This window comes from Hetaerina americana, unplaced genomic scaffold, assembly GCF_022747635.1.
Source record: "Hetaerina americana unplaced genomic scaffold, ioHetAmer1.1.p SCAF_27, whole genome shotgun sequence".
Classification (NCBI taxonomy): domain Eukaryota; kingdom Metazoa; phylum Arthropoda; class Insecta; order Odonata; family Calopterygidae; genus Hetaerina; species Hetaerina americana.
The window spans coordinates 3,294,418-3,316,154 of record NW_027286841.1 but is presented as its reverse complement, the minus strand read 5'-3'; the positions used below and the strand labels follow the sequence as shown (position 1 = coordinate 3,316,154).

The following is a 21,737-nucleotide window of genomic DNA, read 5'->3' as shown; positions in this document are numbered from 1 at the left end:
AGACGCAGACACATCAGAAAGCCATCGAAAGGGAGAGTGGGGGGAAGTGGGAGGGAGGGGGGGAACGTCCCGCAGAATTAAACAAATACAGAAATGCGTCCTATGTGGGCACGGCACAGAGGGCACATGCGTGGGTGTACATGTACTATGGGCACCCCAAGAGACACCCGAGGCCACCCGAGCGATGCTACGAGGGTAGGCTGAAAACTAATGCACGCATGCTTGTAGACCACAAAAATGGCCTTCAGGAGCACTCCTGGTGGCATGTGGAAGTAACATTCCCCCACAACACGTGTATACAGTTTTGAAGTCGTTACATTCATCCAGTGCATTTGGAGAAGCGGAAGTATGGAGACGTGTTCTAGTGCTATGTCAACGCGAGTTAAACAGCGTGCTGTTATCGAATTTGCAACTGCTAAAAAAGCGACACCTACTGAGATTCATTGTCGTTTAAAGGATGTTTATGGTGACCATGCTGTTGATAGGTCAACTGTAAATAGATGGGTAGTAAAATATCATGGTTGCGAACCTGGCGAAGACAATTGTTGATGAAACACGCAGCGGACGTCCGATAACTGCCACAGGCGATAAACATCGCAAACTCGTCGAAGATTTGATTCAAAATTACCGGCGAATCACTCAAAAGCGTATCGCAAATCACATTGGAATATCTCCGAGGAACGTGTCGGCTTCATTATTGAATAATTGGGATACCGTCAAATCTGTGCACGATGGGTACAATGCCATCTCACAGACGAGAAAAACAAAACCCTCCTTATTCCCCCGATCTTGCGCCTTGAAATTTTTATTTTTTTCTTCAACTTAAGGGGCACGTCAAGGGTAATAACTACACCTCGGACGATGAAGTGAAGACAGGTGTCAAGTTCTGGATTCGAGAAAAGTCGCGTTGACATAGCACTAGAACACGTCTTCATACTTCCGCTTCGCAAAATACAAAAATACACTGGATGAATGTAGCGACCTCAAAGATGGGAATGTTACTTCCACATGTTACCAGGAGTGCTTCTGAAAGTCATTTTGTTTGCGGTCTACAAGCATGTGTGCATTACTGTTCAGCCTACCCCCGTATGCTCCCAAGGCATTTCCTTCATGTTGCCTGCATGCACTCGTATTTAGGCATTTTCACGATCTTTTTGAATAACTGAGTAATGCGGTGGGCGAACATTAACACTATGCGTAGACAATCGTACTGAAGTATTACTCAGCAAAAACTTCATACTAAGTGCCTCGTGGCAATTAGCGAAAAATCTCCCTACGCTCTTCCCCGGAGTGCGGTAGAGAACTGACATCGTCGATTGATGGGTCAATAATCTATCATAGCTCGTAGAATATTTTCCAGGTTTCCATGGACGATGCTGAAGTATAGCTGCGTCGCCGCGTAGTTCAATATTTATGCTGCTTCAATAAAAAAACCCTATTTTTTTAATGTTAAAATTAAAAATTATGTTTCTCTAAACTAAGCATACAAAGATATATTGTAGAAGAGATCCAATCAGCCGTGACGAAGACCTTGCGAGAGGTCCCCGGAGACGCCTTCAGGGCGCGTACCAATCATGGCAGAGTCGCTGGAAAAATGTGTGGAGAGGCCCAGGGACAGTACTTTGAAGAATTTCAAGTGTTTGTGCAAATCTGTTCCATAAATTACTAAAAATAAAGTAATTGCATTTCTTTCGGAACGAACCGTGTACAAGTTTCTATTACACTTTTGTGGATTAAAACTGCCTTTGGAGTTTCCTCAAATCAGGGCATTTTTTATTTCAATTATAACAAATTAAAATAAATGCCAGTGTGGAATACCAATATTAAACGTAAATAGATTTCCCTCAAAACATTTTCAAAGTGCTTTCGAACGATTACTTCCGTACGAGGGGAAATTATTGTCAAGTTTAATTCAGTTCTCCCAGAAATCACGCATATGACAATGCTATACAGACATACTATACATTCACACGAATATAATTTTCACCGGTTTGCCTATTTTGAAAACAGATTGGCTTCCTTTAATTTATTCACTTATTTCTAGCGGTGGTAGGTGGACACCCAGTTACGGGTGGTATTGGGTGACGTTACCGTAAAAGGAGAACCGTGTGTTCCCCGAGAACGCCAATGCCATTTAAAACTTACCAACGTATCCATCCTGCACACCCCATATGATTTACCATCAACGATAACGAGCGTTGGATAAATATATATTGAAAAAAAGTGTCCAAGTACAAACTCCTGCGGTACCCCACATTTTATTTTTGACGTGATGCTCTTTGGTCGAACTAAGCACGAGGGCCGTTTACAACGTCGCGTTTCAGAGACCGACGTCGCGTTTCAGAGACCGACGTCGCGCGACGAGCCCACCCCCCGTGTGGGCATTCGGCGGAGGTCAGGGGTGTAAGGAGTGGGTGGAAGAACGGACTCGCGGAAGAGGAGAGCTCACGACGCTGTCAATGCACAAAACGGATGTAACCAGTCACGATCGGCCGCACATTTATACTGCGTTTGATTAAGAAACATGCACTGTATAGGTTAAGGTCAACCGACCCATTCATTTCTGCGGCAAAATACGATCGCGCAACCTTTTCCAGCAAAGGCAACAAATAATTTGTGAGGTAATCGACCTTCACTACAATCGCACAAAACCACTATTTTATCAGAATGGAAAGAATTTCAGTTCTCTTCTCCCATTTTCGGTTTAACAACAGATCGAAGGGCCAGAGGTTTCCACTCCACGGTGACTTTTGATAGCCTAACCTAACGAACCAAGAATCAAATCAATTACTGAGATTACTTTATGAACGTCTAATAACAAATTTCTATTTAACTCTGCATTAATATAAATTAACAGAAAAACAGCTCAAAGTTATCATTTTCTACAGAAAGAAGTTTTGTACTATGAGATCAACTTTATGTGCATGGAATGAAAATTAATAACACGCTACATTAATGAGAATCTGAAGGAACAGGAAGACTAAATTAAAGCACTCATGTAGAAGTAAAATCCTAAATCCGTGCTGGTTGTGGCTTAATATTTACCTGCTTTCAAGATATCTCATAATGTTACCCACAATAATATGTTCTAAAATTTTACAAGAGACCGATGTTAAAGAAATGGGTCGGTTATTAGTTGGTTTACCCCTATCGCCGCCTTTATACAGTTTGTAGTGTGGTATCCGATGCAACCCTGTGGTTCAATCGCTCTGCATGACACTTTGTAAGCAGAGAGACAATATGAAATCGATATTATACTCCACTCACCCTCACGTCCAGAGATGGCGACTGCTGACTTCAGCTTCTGAAGTCAGCAGTCGCCATCCGCCGCAAAATCGCTGAACGTGGATTCACTTTCCATCTTACCTTTGGTAAAAAGGGCTCTGCCCCAAATACACGCCCTGAATTAAATCGATACATCTTGCAAGGAAATCTCACCGTGGTAGGCGGAGGAGTTCACGTAAGTAGACTTTTATATTAAGGGTAATCATAAAATATATAATCCATTCACGTAATTAAGCAAATATTGATTTTGATGTTATAATGCTAGCTTATACATAATGTCACACTGAAAGAAGTTTCGTCGATTTGACTACATTGCAGTATTACATCAGCGACTTCCATTTCAGTTTGACACATCTGCGGCTCATTATTTCGTAAAAACGTCCATACGGAAAAGGGGAACAATCGACTATCGACATCTTAGTTCCCTATTTTGATCTTTTCGGGGGTAACTACACAAAATATTCCGCATCTTACCAAGTTACAAAAATTCACACGTATTAAATACCAAATAAAATTTCACGAATAGGTAAACCAAGAAGATTTAATATAGTTTGTTATGTGCACACATGACACTAAAACAAGTACGTACCTGCGGCAATGGGTAATACCTGATACCACCTCCACTCACCAATAACAATGATCAATACGAAAATTGGTTATGACGAGTGAGGGTAGATGTACGTACATCGAGTCGAAATAAATATCCTTATGGTATGATAAAATCATGCATTCAGGGCCAGGGGGAAATTCCATGGCCACTGTTTGATTTTTCATGAAGATGAACTAGAATATCACATCGCGAAACCGACAAACAGTGACCGGGGTAGATAGTCACGACCTGATGGGCGATGCAAGCAGCATCTACACCGGATGATGGAAAAAATAAGAGTGGAGGCCAATTTGGCTGGTTTAGTTTAGCCGCAAGCCATTTGGCTAAAATAGGTGATTGTTAGCGTAGGGTAACATTTCATTTCCTTGAAATTTCATCCACGTGAGTTATGCATCGTACTAATTGCAAGCGAAGCGATTAGGCATCATTTTATAACATATATTTAAGAACATCAAGGTTACACGTTATCCTCAACTTCTCGAAGCATTAAATCCCGCTGCCAATTCCTTATTCGTGACCAACCAGAAGAAGAAAAGTTCGATGAAAATTGTAGATCGCAGCTTAATGGCCCATTCACAAATGCGTCATTCTTTAGCCGAATGCCGAAAGGGGACATTGTGTTTCATTGGTATTTTTGGCATTTTTGACTTGATTCACCCCAATCCCTACGATACTTCAGGCATTTCCCTCTTTGCCCATAGACATTCAAGTCTATTAGCATTTGCCTCGAGCATTTCGCGTCCTTGACGGTTCTGCTCAGTTCTCGCATTGACCCTTCAACGGAATTAGGGGAAAAACTTCCTGCCCAAGGATCTTCGAAAGAAGTTATATATATATACATTTTTTTAAGGCAATCTACCGGTTAAGGTAGGTTTTTGGATGGACACAACTACCAAACAAATATTTTATTACTCCTAACAAAACACAAAATCCATCATCCTACTCTATATCAGGTCCCTCTTCATCTCAGAGTACTTTCTTCCTCCCTTCATCCCGTCCAACATCCCTATCCTGTTCCTTCCCTTTCCTCTCTTGCCCAACATTTTACCCTCTATCACAGTCTTCAACATCCCACTGCCGGTCAACACACCCTTCATCCACTTTTCCTGCCTCCATAGGATTACTCCCAACAAACCCCTCTCTTCGCCCACCATACCAAGTACTTCCTCATTTGTTTTCTTCTCTGTCCATTTCACCTTCTCCATTCTTCTCCACACCCACATTTCAAAAGCCTCCAATCTACGTCTATCCTCCTGCTTCAATGACCACGTTTCCGCTCCATATCAAAGTTTTTACGAGTCTTTTCTTAACATCCTTACTCAAAGTCCCGGTCATCAACTCCCTCCTCCTTGTGAAAGCCTCTTTGCCTAGCGCAATTCTTCTCCTTACCTCCCTACTATTTTGACCACGTTGGTCCAAAACACTACCGAGATACGTAAACTGTTCTACCTGCTCTAGTTTTTGCCCTCCTATTTTAATGATAAGCTTGGCCTTTTTCTTTCTAGAAAATCGCATAACCTTTGTTTTATAAATATTGATTCTCATCCCATACCTGTCGCACTGAATTTCCAATTCACTCAGCAATGCTTGCAGCCCCTTGGCTGACTGACAAACTAAAGCTTGGTCATCAGGAAACCTAACTGATTTTACGAATTCCCCGCCCACTTTCATTCCTACCTCCAGTTCTTCCCATGCCTCTTTGATCATTTGCTCTGCATACGGGTTGAACAGCAACGGTGATAATGGGCAACCCTGCCTTACACCCCTTCCTAGCACTGCCCATCCTGACTCCCCGTTTCCCACCCGCACCTGAGCAGTCTGAGACATGTACAGGTTGCGGATTAGCCTCCTTTCCCTCCAATCTATTCCTATTTTCTGTAGAATACTCATTAGTTTTTCCCAATTCACTCTATCAAACGCTTTTTCGAAATCTACGAAACAGGCAAATACCTCCTGGTTGTGTTCTATATTCCTCTCGATTAATAATCTCATTACTGCAATGGCATCACGCGTACCTCTCCCCTTCCTTAACCCAAACTGATCATCCCCTAAGTAATCATTTGCCCTACTCTCTACCCTTTTGTTTATGATCCTGAGAACAACTTTAGCTGCGTGGGATATCAAACTAATTGTCCTATAGTCCTCACATGACGTGGCCTTTACCTTTTTCGGAATAGGAACTAAAACTGATCTCACTAAGTCTTCCGGCCAGATTCCCTCCTCATAAATACTACGGATCAGCCCATATAGCCTCCTCCTCCCACATTTTCCAAAGCATTTTAAAAGTTCCACGGGAATGTTTTCTACCCCCACGTCCTTATTTAGTTTCATCTCCCTTAATGCCCTTTCTATCTCATGGTCTAGTATGCCTGGACCTAAGCTGTCCTCCTCTACGTCATTTTCTTTTTCAATGTCTAACTTTGTTGGTCTGAGTTCTTTACCATACAGTTCTTCTATATATTCCTCCCATCTCTCTTGGATCTTTCCTGCGTCAAATATTACCTTACCCGCCATATCTCTAACTGTTAGCATAGCTCTTCCTTTCTTACTTCCCGATAACGATTTAACTTTGCTGTACAGCGCACCGATTTCACCCTTCCTCTGCAGACTTTCCATATTCTCGCACTGCGTCTTCCACCATGCTTCTTTGGCTTTATTTGTTGCCCGCCTCAATTTATTGTTTAATTCTTTGTACTTCATTTTGCCTAATTCTGTATTGAAATTCTTCCATTTTCGCCGCTCATCCATCTTTGTAATCATCTCATCCGTGATCCATGGTTTCCTAGTCCTTTTAGCGTTAACGGTTCCGATAGTGTCTTTTGCGGCTTTAGACAACCCTTTCTTGATCATTTCCCATTTTTCTTCGATAGTACTAAGCCCTTTACCATCCTCCATGATTTTCTCTACCGCCTGTTTGTATTCCTTCCTTTTCAACCCATTTAATACTTCTAAATTCCATTTTCTAACTCGCCGCCCCTGCCTTATCTTTTTGAAACGTACGCTACATTTCATAACAACTAAATTGTGGTCTGAGTCCGCATCCGCTCCCGGGAAGCTGTGGGAATTTATCACACTATATATATATATATATATATATATATATATATATATATATATATATATATATATATATATATATACATATATACATCACCTACTAAACCGACCCGAAGGTCGGTTTAGTAGGTGATGGTAGAGATCACCCAGTACTAAGCCTTATACGGCGTGTGAAAATTCACACATCAGGGTAGGGGGGGCCAGTTGCTTTCCCTGTGCCGATTATGGTTCCACAGGAAGACCTGGTACCCGAAAAATCACTTCAGCTTTGGTGGAGCTGAAGGTGCCCAGAGTGCCTTGCCCGGGAATCGAACCCGAGGATCAGAGGGTGGGAGGTATGCTATGATGGATACTCCACTGAGACTGAAAACATTAGAGCAATCTTTCACCTGGCTCTTGGGGTCCTGGAATTGGCCAGGAGTCAATATAAGGCATTTATTGCACTGCTCCGAAAATATTTTCATCCCCCTTCCACCCCATCACCTTCTACATTTTCCCCACCCTTCTAACGCTGCCCCTCCAAACCCGTCCCTTCGGAATTCTCTCCCCACCTTCCCCTTCCATCCATCGCTGGTATCAATGGTAACCATTCTCATGGCCACGATAGACGTCACATCTCTGTACACCTCCATTCCCCACAAAGAAGGCTTAGAAGCCCTGAAACATTACCTCTCCCTACGATCCACACCACACACCCCATCCACAGATTTCCTCCTCGAATTAAGCCAAATCGTTCTTACCAGAAATGCCTTTCAATTCAATGACAAAATATATTTACAAATAAAAGGCACTGCAATGGGCACGCGTATGGCTCCTGCATACGCCAATCTTTTTATGGGTAAACTAGAACACGATTTTCTGCAACAACAAACCCTAAAACCACTTTTCTGGGCCCGCTATATCCATGATATTTTCCTCCTTTGGTCCCACGGACGCGAAACTTTATCCTCTTTCATTTCCTCTCTCAACTCCTCCTCCTCAGTATCATTCACTTCTTCTATATCCGACTCGAATATTACCTTCCTAGATATCGATATTCACCTCCAAAACAATACGTTTCACACTTCAGTCCACATTAAACCAACCAATAAGCAACAATATCTTCATTTCGACAGCTGCCATCCTCCTCACACAAAGCGCTCCATCCCATTCTCACTCTCTATCCGTGGCTTCCGTCTCTGCAATAACACCCCCTCCCAACAGAAATACTTGGACCAGCTGCATGAATCCCTCAGAATATGTGGGTACCCCGAAAAACTGCTAAACAGTAAAATCCTCAAACCGTCAACACAATACACTCCCCTCCCCAAACCAAACCGCCCAAAATGCCCTAATCTTATCACCACTTTCTTCCCCGGAACACACAAAATTAAACATCTAATCCGTGACCTCTTCCCAATTATCAATAACACTCAGTCCACATCACTTTTGTTCCCACACTGTCCCTCTGTTTCATTTAAACGCCCGTCGAACCTGCGAGACATCTTTAAGTCCACAAATCCAACTTCAAGCACCCCCGTCTCTCCCCCGCCCCTATCCGCACCATGCAACCGCCCACGCTGCAAATGCTGTCATCTTTTAAGACCCTCCCCCTCACTCAGTACCAACTCCCAACCACTCGCCACCTGTACCTCAAAAAATATTATATATCGCCTCTCCTGTAACTTCTGCCCTGCCTTCTACGTGGGCGAATGCACGACCGCACTTTCCCTCCGCATGAATAACCACCGATATTCCACCAAATCTCCCACCTTTCTTAATTACCCCATCCCTACTCACACCGCTTCCCACAACCAATCTTTTGACGACTGCTTCTCTGTTTCGGTTATTGAAATCCTTCCCAAATCTGCGAGTATAATAGAAGTGAGAACCCGCGAGATGGCGCATATCTGGGTGGCCCAATCATTCAAACCGCCCGGGCTGAACCAAGCCCACTGAATGCATCAATTGGCTGCCTACATATCCCCCCACCCCCTTGTTCATTTCCTATTGGTCCCTTTACCTCTCCTTCCCCCACCTCTCCCCCGCACATCCTCTCCGCTCTTCCCCGAGAACGCCATTCTGAAGACGACATCCGTGCTGTCGAAACGTAAAATAACAAATTGTGAGTGTCCTTTTTTTGTGTCTCTATATTCTAAAAATCTACATCTGTGTTTTTTATATATTTGTATATATATATATATATATATATATATATATATATATATATATATATATATATATATATATGTATAAATAAACAAATATATATATATACATACTGTTATTGATTTATCCTGTTATGCAAGTATTTTCGGAGCGTAGGCTCCGGTAATCATAACGTAATTCCATGCCGAAACTATAGGATGTGTATAAGAAGTATCGATAACAATTTTTCCTGACTTGGGCGTTAAGTGTTGAATTCAGACTTTTAGTTAAGTATTACCATGATCCAGATCGCATTATTGGCATTGATAAGATGACAGTGCACATCATTATCACTGAAAATTTGGCGAAACGAGAGATCTGCGCTAAACTCATCCCGAAGGTCTTGACGGACTGCCAAGAGCAAAGTCGAGTGCTTGTCCGCCTGCTTATACCTGCTGCAATGGCATCGCGACGATTTCCCAACCCCCGTACAGTCCCGAATTGGCACAAGCAGACAATTTCCTCTCCCCTATAAAAGGGAAATCCACCATCCATCAAAGGACACCACCATGGGACCTTAAATGCCGTCAAGCAAGCTTGCACGAGTACCCTTACGGACCTTCCGCCGAACAGGGACCCTTCGAGTCGTGAAACAGCCGTTAGCAGAAGTGTGTCGACGTTCAAAGCATGTACTTTGAAGAATTCTGAGGCATTGCAGCAATATCTGAAAGAAATCTATTTTTGAAGAATCCTTTCTTGATACTTTTTACACGCCCTATGTACTTCGGTTCGTAAGATTTCTCGTCCAAAGAGAGCCGGACCAGGAGGGCATACTTCCAAATCTTGATTGATGAGCAATTAGTATGATTCACGAAATCAGATGCGACTCCACCCTATCATTTTCTCATTTCTGGCGAAACTGCGTCCCTTCGACCAGGGTCGCCCCTGCGCATATCCCTCCGAGTCGACCGTTTGGGGGAAGGGAGCCGATGACGAATTAACTCGTTAGGTCCGCACGAATAACCCATCCGCCATGAAACACTCGAGTGCCCTCGTCTTTTCGATCGACATAAATTTCACGCAAACCGACATAACTGCCGGTTTTGACATGACGACCCGCTATTTCGCTTTCAACAAGAGACGACTCGATTATTTTTCCGATGCCCCGCGGACGACGTCCCATGATTCACTCTGTGGTTTAACGTGCATCGCCCCCTCCCCTACCGACCAATCGCCCACCCTCTCCAATCCCGCACCGAAACAAGCGCCGTCTCTACATATATAAGCTCGCTACACGCAAACCACGAGGGGCAATTACCAAGAGGTTTTAGCACGAATTTCACAAGCGGGAAACATATGCAATCGCCGACCGCCGTCCCAAATGGATGAAGTGCGATCAACGACTCAATCGCCTCGTATTTCACTCGTCGATTCTTCCTCGAATGCAGCGGTCGCGAGTCGCCTGAATATATGGCTCCGGCGAGGAAATTGAGACTGCCGTTTATCTTCGCCATTCCATTTAATCCCGGAAAAATGACAATAAATTACATTTATACGAGGGTAGGCTGAAACAGAATTCACACATGCTTGTAGACCACAAAAACATTACCTTCAGAGGCTCTTCGGGTGGAATGTGGAAGTAACATTCCCCTCAACACGCATGCGCAGGTATGAGGTCGTCACATTCATCCAGTGAATTTTGAGAAGCGTAAGCATGGAGACGTGTTCTAGTGCTATGTCAACGCGAGTTAAACAGCGTTCTGTTACCGAAGGTTTGCCTTCACCTCATCGTCCGAGGTGTAGTGATTACCCTTGAGGTGTCTCTTTAGTTGGAAAAAAAAATAAATCTCGTAAGGCGCAAGATCGGGGGAATGAGGAAGCTTTTGTTTGTTCTCATCTGCGAGACGGCGTGGTCCCCCTCGGGCACAGATTATATGGTATCCCAATTGTCCAATAGTGAAGCTGACACGTTCCTCGGATATTCCAATATGGTTTGCGTATGGTAACGCCTTTGAGTGATGCGCCGATCATTTTGAATCAAATCTGCGACGAGTCTGTGGCGGCGATCGGACGTCCGCTGCGTGTTTCATCATCAATCATGGCTTTTCCTGGCTCGCAACCACGAAATTTTACCACCCATCCATTTACGGTATCGTCACCATAAACAGTGATCAACAGCATCCTCACCCTAAACGAGGATGAATCTCAGCAGGAGCCACTTTTTAACCGCTTAAAAATTCGATAACAGCACGCTGTTTAACTCGCGTTGACATAGCACTAGAACACGTCTCAGTACTTACTTACGCTTCTCCAAAATCACTGGATGAATGAAACGACCTTAAGCTTGCGCATGCGTGTTGAGGGGGAATGTTACTTCCACATTCCACCCGAAGAGCCTCTGAAGGTCATTTTGTTTGTGGTCTACAAGCATGTGCTCGATTGCCAAAATTGCTCAATTTCGACTAAAAACAGCAACGCATTAACATTGCTAATGAGGTGTTGGACTCTGTCCGCGACGACCAAAATTTGCTCCAGAGGGTCATAATTGGTGACGAATTATGGGTTTATGGTTATAGCGTGGAAACTGAAGATCAAACATCCCAATGGAAGCTGCAGCACGAGCCAAGACCGGAAAAAGCGCGCCAGGTTCGGTCGAATGTGAAAGTTTTTCTTACAGTGTTCTTCGATTGCAGGGGCCCACGTGGTGCATCATGAGTTCTTGCCACAGAGTAGAATGGCAAATAAGGGATATTACCTGGAAGTTATGCTCAATTTGCGCGAAGCAATCCGCCACAAACGCCCGGATTTGTGGAAGAACAAAAATTGGCTTTTGTTCCATGACAACGCCCCTGCTCACAAATCGTTACTTGTGCGCGAAATTTTGGACAAAAACAACACACTAATGATGCCGCAGCCACCGTATTCCCCAGATCTGGCCCCCAGTGACTTATTCTTGTTCCCGAAACTGAAGAGTCCCATGAAAGGACCACGCTACAATACAAAAGACGAGATAGAGACTGCATCGAAGGAGGAGCTGTACAAGATCACAAAAAATGATTTTTTGAAGTGCTACGAGGATTGGTAAAAATGTTGGCACAAGTGTATAATATCTGACGGGGATTACTTTGAAGGGAACACAAAATAGATATTCATGAATAAATAAATAATTTTTGAAAAAACACAAAAGTCGCGATACTTTTTGGACAGACCTCGTATGTTACGCTGGTCTATTTGTTCGCTGGAGTTTGTCTCCCATGGACAAATTTTACCGTTCCTACGCGTCGCATTTTAGAAATGTCTAATTTCTTGGAAGGAGTGATTATTAACAGAGTTAATGCGGATGTAAGCACAAATGAAAATCCATTGTTTTTATACCTCTTCTGTATCTATTTCAACTCTTTATTTCTGTCGCCCGGTGGCAGAGCGTAGTCCACCAGGCATTGTTTAGAGACTCCAGAATCGGCTGATAGGGTGGATACATGTATACGCCAATTATTATTCATGTCATTCACTATGGGGTCGATGAAACTAAATTTAAGTAATGCAGCCCAATAATCGATATTCTGCGATTCTCATACATTTAGACATTACCTCTTCTTCGTGATTTTCCTAGATCGAGTGCAACGAAGAGCGGCTAGGTTTGCAAAAAGTTGTTATGAACAAGGTAGCAGTGTCACGACACCATTGGAAGAATTAGGATGGGAGGCACCAGTTGAGCGTAGGCTTAAATACAGGCTAAATTTACTACGTAAATTTGAGACAGGTTACTTATCGGAGTACGTTCAAGACATATTACAGACCCCCACTCATTATGGTAGATCAGATCACCAAAGTAAAATCAGGGAGAATCATTGCACAGCGGATGGATTTAAAATGTCGTTTTTTTCTCGAACCATTAGAAATCATAATAGTCCCGACAGCAATCACGTAGGAGACAATTAGAATCGGTAGTGTATATATTTGTCGATATTTCGCATGTTTCCTCCTGCATGCTATCCTTTTTATTTAATAGACCCATCTTTTCAATAATTCTACAATATGATTTGAATGTACGTATCCTGTTGTCAAGTATTGTTGCAATTAAGTACTTTCTTTCGGAGGATTGAGGTTTTTCAAGTTCATGAACAAACTTAATATTTGTGTCGAAGTAACATAATTTGGTTTTGCATGTGGTTTTATTGTAGTTTAAGGGTGGAGACCTAGCACCCCCCACCACACGCCCTTGCGGCATCTTACGGAGTATTTTGCAGATGCAGATGTAAATTCCTATATTTGAAGTCCCCCGCGGTCACCGTCCATCCCGATCCCGCCTCTTAATATTCATGGTCTAATTAAGACTCTCTGATAACCTTCTTCGAAGATTTTCTCGATCCACACCCTCTTTCCAAACCATTTACTATTCTCTCTCTCGCGCATCTGTTCAGCCAGTCCACTCAAATCCATTGAAACGACAAAAAACAAACAGGGCAGGGAGGAAAAAATAGCAGAACAAATGATAACTTAATCTTATTTATACCTCACCTATCCGGATAGGTAACTGCAATAGGGTTATGGCAAGGGTATTGGTTACCAAGAAAAATCTGATGCCAACATATTTCACCAACCAAAATTCAACTTAAAAATGCCACTGACTTGACGGATGTAAGTTAAGACAGAGCATCTCTTTAATAACATCGTGTTGCCGCTGCCGCGCATATAGATGGCGTCATTACCTCACTTAAAATGAATGCCTACATCCGATCGAAACGTCGGAATACGTATTTCTAAGCGGTTATACTGGCGAGTAATATTATTGACTTGAAATATTCGCCAGAGGAACGCCCGCGCCTTTGTTGGGCTCGCCAATCGGAGGGCGTGGGTGGGTTTTGGGTGGGCGGGGAGGAAGTAAGGGGGGAGTGGGAAGGGGAGGGGGATTCGTGGCCATGAGCCTCGCGAATAGCACTCCCCTCGGCCGCCGGAGTGTTCACCAAGGGACAAATGACAAGCGGGAGTGCGTGCGTGGATGCTGAAGAGGGATTGTTTTGACTGTACAGCAAAGAGTACCACGAAGGGGTGCGCGCATGAATACGAATGAGAGAGGGAAATGGGTGGGGGGGAGAGGACGAAGCAAGCGAAACGGACCCCGTCCCTTACGCGTAGTTTCAAACGGGAGTCGCCCGTAAGAAAGAGCCACGGGCTATGCACGATGACGACAACCTACCCCGGCGACCACATTGATGTCTGGAGAAATACGGCCTTCATAGGGATTCTCGCTTAACTAACCGTGTACTATCGAAATATTCCAGAATCCTGAAAGATAACATCAATTAAAAAAATTTCCGTAAGTTTTGGATGTGATTGGCTTGGGTTTTAAATCAAACAAAATTACTCGTAAAATGGCCTTGTCTCCACAATCAACTCTAATTTGAATGGAGACCCAAGGGGACTGCGACCGAGGGTTGCGGAGGTCGGGAGAGGAAGTGGACGGACCACACGACCAGCTCTTCCCGGCGTCGTAAAGTGAAAGGCCGAAAGATTAATATCGGCAAACATTTACCTAAAGAGAATAAGTGAGCGACTCCGAAGTTAAGGTCGAACAAATACGACGGGTGGTGTTGACCTAACACCCCCCGCCACACGCCTTTGCGGCGGCATGTGGGGTATCATTTGGATGTTGGTAATGGGGATTCGAATGGAAAGAACTATCCGCAGTCGGTGCCAAATCGCCAAGAGCAGAGGGAAATGGAAGAACACGGGACGGGCGCGCGACTCTCAACTTCCACAAATAAGGATCAGAGTGAAATTTAGGGCACACGCCAAGGCATTAGTACATCTCGTATTTCATCGCAATTCAACGAGAAAGGAAGAATTTCAGAGAAGAGGAACATCGGTAATGCTCTTTCATCCAAAGTGAGGCATACGCCTTAGCGCACATATGGCTTATGAGGGGAAGCCTGCGAATATGTCAGTAACTGTTTCGACAGAGACGAATATACTCATAGTGATGGGCGGTACATAAAAATGTCAACAGATCTGAGTCAAATCCAGCTCGATGAGTTTCAGTAACTCAGCAAAGGAAGCGCCCAGTCTAGCTACTAGACTTCCGAGTGTCTGGATTGGCAAGGGGATGAATCGGGGTGCAGGGGATGGCAACTGCTTCGAACTCACCACTTCCTCACTGCTGCCTCCGTCGACCGACTTGGCCCCATTCGACCACCGACATTCGGAGCTCACCCCGACGGCGAAACTTTCGCGAGCGATGCCGGACATATTGATGTGCGAATGCGATCGAGAGTCGGTAGTCAAAAGAATTCTAGTACTCGTAAAAATAGATTTCAAGTTATCACATCAAGTTTTTTTTAAACAAATGCGAGTAAATTACCGTTAATGTTTTGCAAGGGCACAAACCTAACACCACCTCATTTCTTAGCATCGCCTCACAAGATAAAACCTGTCACCCGACGCTGAAAGCAACCCTCCTTTGATTCCGCTCCCTCTCCATCCATTGAAATCCCTCCTTAATGCCGACGCCAGGTTTCTCTCCACCCTTCATCCTTTCCCACCCATCCCTAATGACCTCAGCTGTCGGTCGCCTCCCCTAATAACTACTGCCACCCCTCTTCCGTATCTACAATTTAACTAACAAGCGTGTAATGCATATGTTTCAACATAAAACTGCTATCGCTTTTCTAGTTTCAAATCAATGTCATTTGTACTAAATATAGATTATACATTTTGCTATACTATGTGGCATAAATTTAAAATTTTGGATAATAAATTATGCAAATGAAACTTTTATGAGCACCCTTTCTTGGACAGGCATCGTCTCTTGTCCTAATTACGTACTACTGAATTGTCCTTGTATGTCAGGCGTGACATAGTTTGAGAGTATAATTCACACAATCACGACGGTAGTGCCGAAGGACGCCGCATTCACGATATGTGATTCGCATTGGCGAATGCGTCAGTGGATGGACGTTAAGTGTCGGACTTCCTTTTCGTCACTTTTGGCTCGCTTCAGCACATGAACGATGTCCTTCCCGATATAAATCAGTGCATCAGCGATGGCGGGCACGTAAACATTTGGCCGAGGGAATGGAATGTCGGCATCCTCCTTTATGACGTTTAGTTCCGCGTGGATGGATTACGTGCTCAATAATTAGATAATTATCCGGAGATGTCCACGGAGATGAGTTACAGGCGCGCATGACGGGGCGCTTGAATTATTTATTTCGGGGCTAAATAGTCGCGGGGCGCACGCACGTATTCCCGCCCTCCCTCGCCTCCGGTGGTTCGTGCGATCCCGATAAGCCGCTCTTCGCTTCTCCACACCCCCCCTCCCCCCAGGCCGGACCACCGCCACAGTGGCCACGGCACCCACGACCGGGACTCGAACCATTCACCCTTCAGGACCTTCAGGTTGGAAAGCCGAGCGCGATGGCCACTTGACTAACCCGTCCGGCACGCATTAAACTCTTTCATTCATAATCTCAAAGAGGAAATCCTAAAATAACTCAATCTCGTAAATTCGCTTTTTTATAGTACTTTAGAGAATAGATGTGTCTCTGACTCATTCATAAATTTTCACCGGATGCAGCAAGAGCAATAAGAAATCCGTGCTACCATTAAGAATGAGATCGTAAGACCTCGGAACTGGTGGAAGACGAGTCAACGGGAAAGCAAAAAAAGAGAAATAAATTCCTTTTATCCGAAAATTCAAGGTAAACCAAAGCAAGGCTCGTATGTTAACATAAACGACTCCTTGCGACTGTTCGCGGAGGTTTCTCTCTATTTTTTGCCCGATTCCTCGTCCTACCAACGCTTCGTGTGAATGGATTATTTCCTATGCGACGAAATTCATGAAATGAGTTCATTTTGGCCCTGAGTATTCGAGTCCCCAAGGACCCCTCCCATCTAAGGTAATCCAGTCTTTACGTTCGCCGTGGTACCTTTTCCACTTTTCCCCGTATGCATCCTAATGTTTAGGTACAGGTAGATCAGACGACAAGGAAAGGATAAGAAAGATTTCAGTACATATACATACAAGTACTCGTTCTTTCCCCGGATACTCAGGAATCATAATAGAGAGACACCATAGTCACCATAGAAATATTAGAGACATTCCATTTACAAGTAAGGACATGATTAGACGTTTCGTAGATATAAGGTCTATTCGTAGGTGGATGTGTATGTTAGGTGATAGTATATTTTATTTGCATAAGTGTAAATTAGAATGGTTTTCGCATTAATATATACAATAAATTAAATAAATAATTTAATTTAATAAAAATAAATTCATGTAAATTTGCATGAATTTGTTGGTTCTGCATGCGGTTATACTCTCTTTTACGGGTGGTGACCTAACACCCCCCGCCACACGCCCTAGCGGTGGCTTGCGGGGTATTGTGTAGATATACTATATGTACATGCTTACTTGAAAGAGCCAAAAATGCTCGCTGCATATTGTACCGAAGGGACGGAGTTTTACGTTAATTAGCAAAGAAATGCGAAATCGCCGGCCCCGGTGGCGGCAGGGAAACGTCCACGTCTGCCAACCCTTAGGTCGCGGGTTCGATTCCCACCTAAGTGGTTTTTCCTCTACCTACGGTTTTGGTGTATGTAATTGTGAAATCGTTACATCAAAGTTTAAAGTCCGATGTAAAAGGTCGAAGAGTTGTTTTCGGACTAATGCAAAATAAATAATAGGCAATTTCCACAGGGTCAAACATTGTAAGCACTAAAGCATGGCATTCTAATAATAAAGGTAACGATAAATTTGCTTTATATGCATGCAGTGTATAGGCCGACAGAGAGTGGCCTGCGCTTCTTCCAATGCTGCTGCCATCGGCTCGAAGATTCGAAACTTTGATATTATTCCTCGACTCTGCACTGAGCCGCCTATTACCGATTTGTTTCCAACTCCACTCACGTTCTAAACATCTCTTCTCCTTTGCAGCAGTTCTCTCCTCAATTTTCCCCTCCTGGACCCCTCATCGCGAATTCATTGCGCGATTCACGAAATGCCCTTTTCCTTCTTTCGGTGCTCGCAAAGGGGACTTTATAAACGTTTCAGTTGCACTCCTGAATGCACTCTCATCCTCCAAATACCCTGTACCTCTCCGCCATAGCTATCCCTCGCTCGCTAATGAGACCCATTCATATTCTCTCGCCCCTGCGCCCAAAAGAGAATTAACCTTCCCTCGCTATATGACTATTTCCGAATTTAAAATGTTTTTTCTCCCATTAATTAATAACGGCGGCTTCTATTGCAACCCCGGGAGTTTTTTTTAAGTGGCTTGTGTGCTACGTCCAGAACTCTTTTTGAGTTTTCATTCGGTCAAATTCGCACGTTTCTCGTGTAATTTTCAACATTATTAGTAAAGTAAAAATTTCTGCGGGATTATTTTAATGAATTAATCTTAAAGAGTGACCTTTGAAATGCCTTTAAGGTGAAGTATTTTACCTCAACGCGGTATTCATTAGCAAAAATAGTCGAAATCCTGCACTCCAAAGCATTCCGACTTCGCCACTTGATTATTCCTGGTCTTTCTACGGAAGCGTTGAATTTTCATGGCTAAGCCTTTCCCTGCTTAAGCCGACTCAGCGTTTCCTACGGATCCCACCGTCCGCCGCGGCACTCCAATGAGTAAATCCCATTGCCGCCGCTAACACTTCTTTTGTTTCCTTTCCTCTGTTAACCGACGTCCGGAATAATGTCGCGGAATGCACGAGAGAGTTGCGCTTCTAAGTTTCCCTGCGCCAGATCCAGTATTCTTCGGCCTCAGCATCATGGGAATGGGCGGCTTAACTTATGCGTAGACGTAATTCAGGATAAAGTAGTTTCCGGATGCCTAAATTTCCATCATTTACAATTACAGTAGTATGATGGACCTTAACTCAAATGAATACTTTCGTTTGAATTTTCGGTTCGAATAATTTAATTACTTATCTTTCAAAATGCTAATTTGGGCAAAATGTAATTGAAACCCCAGGGCTTGGTGAAATTCTTCTGCGATAAGAAAAATATCAAAGATTAGGGAAACAGGACCTTATTGAGAATAACAGGTTCATTAACCACTTCACCGGGGCAATTTCAGGAATTAAAATTCCGAGGACGCTGGGGAAACAACAATACGCAATGTTGATTCCTGAAGAGGTTATTGTGTCAAGGAACTATTGAAAATTCATATATTATATCCAAATACACTTATAGTATAGCTTTTAAAATTTTCCAGTCAATACTAATTTGCTTCATTTGTTCCGATATTCCCGATTTTTATAATTTACTACGCCTATAATTAACAATATCAGATTTTAAAGAAATATTTCGTCTGGACTGGGAGTTGAACCTGGGTTCCTCGTTGAACGGCCGAGTGATTCATTCAGTTAACCTACGGAGGCGTCTTCTGACACCCAGACATTTTAATGGGTTTAAAAGAACAAGATGCTGCGCAAAAATACCGTACGTACAATGACACAAGCATACGTAATCTTTAGCGGATGACTCCGTTGAAAGTTACTGTCGCGGCACCTCCTACAGTTTCTTAAAATTTTACTATGTCTAGTTGACGAGTTCAATTTTTAGTCAGTAAAATTAGCAGTAAACCACAGCATTGCCCGTACAATTATCATTTCACTGTCTCAATAATAGCAATCCTTCAGTCCGGTGATGCATTATTGTTTTAGGTAACAATCCAGCCGACTTGGAAAAAATGCAATGGCAACCATTCCTCCAAAGCTCTGGGTAAAAATAATCAATCGACATCCCTTTTCGAGGAAAAGCGGAGAATTACCCACCCTGCCTCTCGAGTTCCGTTTAAAAGACACCATTCCGACCGTTTAAACAAACTTCCTCTCTCTCCGTTTCTAAGAGATGAGAATGTTTGAACTTTCGAGAGCCTCTGGGAAGAGAGGTATGATGGAGTGGTCGCTCAAACTCCGCCACACCCTCCACTTTGCGCTGACGATGACGGCTCAATGGGCGTGTACTTCTACAAACCTCTTCATTGCATCGAGACGGCTAATTAATAATATCAGCTTGATGACGTTGCAGAATGTCTTCGACATCAGGCACTCTCGACTCTGGTCTTTTGGCCGTCCGTCAAAACCTTCGGGACGAGTTTAGCGCAGATCTTTCGCATCAGAAATTTCCAGGAGTGATAAGTGATCCAGCATTCTCGTGAGAAGTGGGATTCGAATTTCGCGGTGGGTTCACCCACTCCCAGAGGGAGTTTCGCGCTCGCCTCGGAGACCTACTTTCCAACACCAAGTCAATGGAGTGGCCACTCCACATTCTGAAATTATATTTTGAGATCGAGACGATTACTTTACAACTGGGGGCGTAGCTCAGATGGTAGAGCGCTCGCTTAGCATGTGAGAGGTACCGGGATCGATACCCGGCGCCTCCAGATTTTTTTCAACTATTTTTTTTAACTTCATTTTTCCTGCACTGTTCCAGAATCTTCGCGTTGTATCCCTGATTTGCTTGTTTCCCTTGCAGCAGGTTTGCGACTCTCTCCAATCAATTGGGAACCTTATTTCGCCACTGGTTGTAACATTTTCACCGTGAAATATGTCTCGATGCATGCTGCCTGGCTATCGTGTGGTTGGTCGTCTCGGGCATCCGTCATCGGCGCACCTAATCTACGGACCCTATCAAATAATAATAGATCGTTCATTTCACCAAAGTTTGCACACCTAATGAAAAAAAAACAAATCTAATGCGTTACTGCGAATCAATAAACTTCGTCACTTCGCGTGAAAAAGAACACACGGCACCAGGTACATGGATTGAAGCGCTGGGGATCGTTGGGGGTCATTGCCATTCCATTTGAAATGTATTTTACCAACAAATATTTATCGATGATTTCGGAAGGTACTTAAGGGCACGCGTGCCAGCTTCTTTGACAGCACTTAGGGTCGAATGGAGGTGGTGTCCTATGATGGATGGTGGATTTCTCTTTTATACGGAATAGGTAATAGTCTGCTGGTGTCTATCCGGGACTCTAAGGGGGTTGGGGAATCGTTGCGATGTCGTTGCAGAAGGTCTTTGCAAGGAGACACTCGACTCTGGTCTCGGTTGCCCGTTCGCAAGACGTCAGGGACGAGTTTAGCGCAGATGTTTTCAATTCGGGACAAATATTAAATCACTCATCAATACTCATATGTGATTATCCCCACTGGGCCCCTAGATACATTCGCCATTGAAAAATTTGCTACGCATATTACACCATTCCCAAAGTTCACCTATTTGATGACCGAAGACAGGAACAACATTTATTATATATTGCCCATTATATATTGTCAATTTTTGAGTCCACTGTCAGTTTTTTCCTTTCAAGACTTCCAAACAATTCGAAGGGATAATTCCTAAACACATCCCTTCTTCAATTTTTTTCACAAAATTCTTCCCTTCGTGGGCAGCAAGGTCTCGGAATTCGTCCGGTCAATAAAACAATGCGGAGGGCTCATTGTCACCACATCCGAAAGAGTTGAAAAACACAAATTCCGATCATGAACCAAGATTCGTAACACTTCGTCTTCGTGATGATGTGCACGGTGAACAGATTAAGAAAAATTAACTCCACGCTAAGAAACTCAATTCTTTCAAATTTAAAAGGGGGGATCGACACGATGCCGTGTCTAACGTGCTGGTTTCCCACCCTACGAGGCGTTGGTC

At 43.6% G+C, this 21,737-nt stretch overlaps 1 protein-coding gene and 1 non-coding gene across 2 annotated transcripts in view; one reads left to right on the top strand and one right to left on the bottom strand.

Annotated features, from left to right (window-relative positions):
* LOC139689665 (capon-like protein) overlaps window positions 1-21,737 on the bottom strand; it is a 653,345-nt gene that overhangs the window by 295,624 nt on the left and 335,984 nt on the right. The gene's annotated exons all lie outside the window — the stretch shown is intronic.
* Window positions 20,394-20,466, top strand: TRNAA-AGC (transfer RNA alanine (anticodon AGC)). Its single transcript has one exon. It is a non-coding gene; the product is annotated as a tRNA-Ala (tRNA).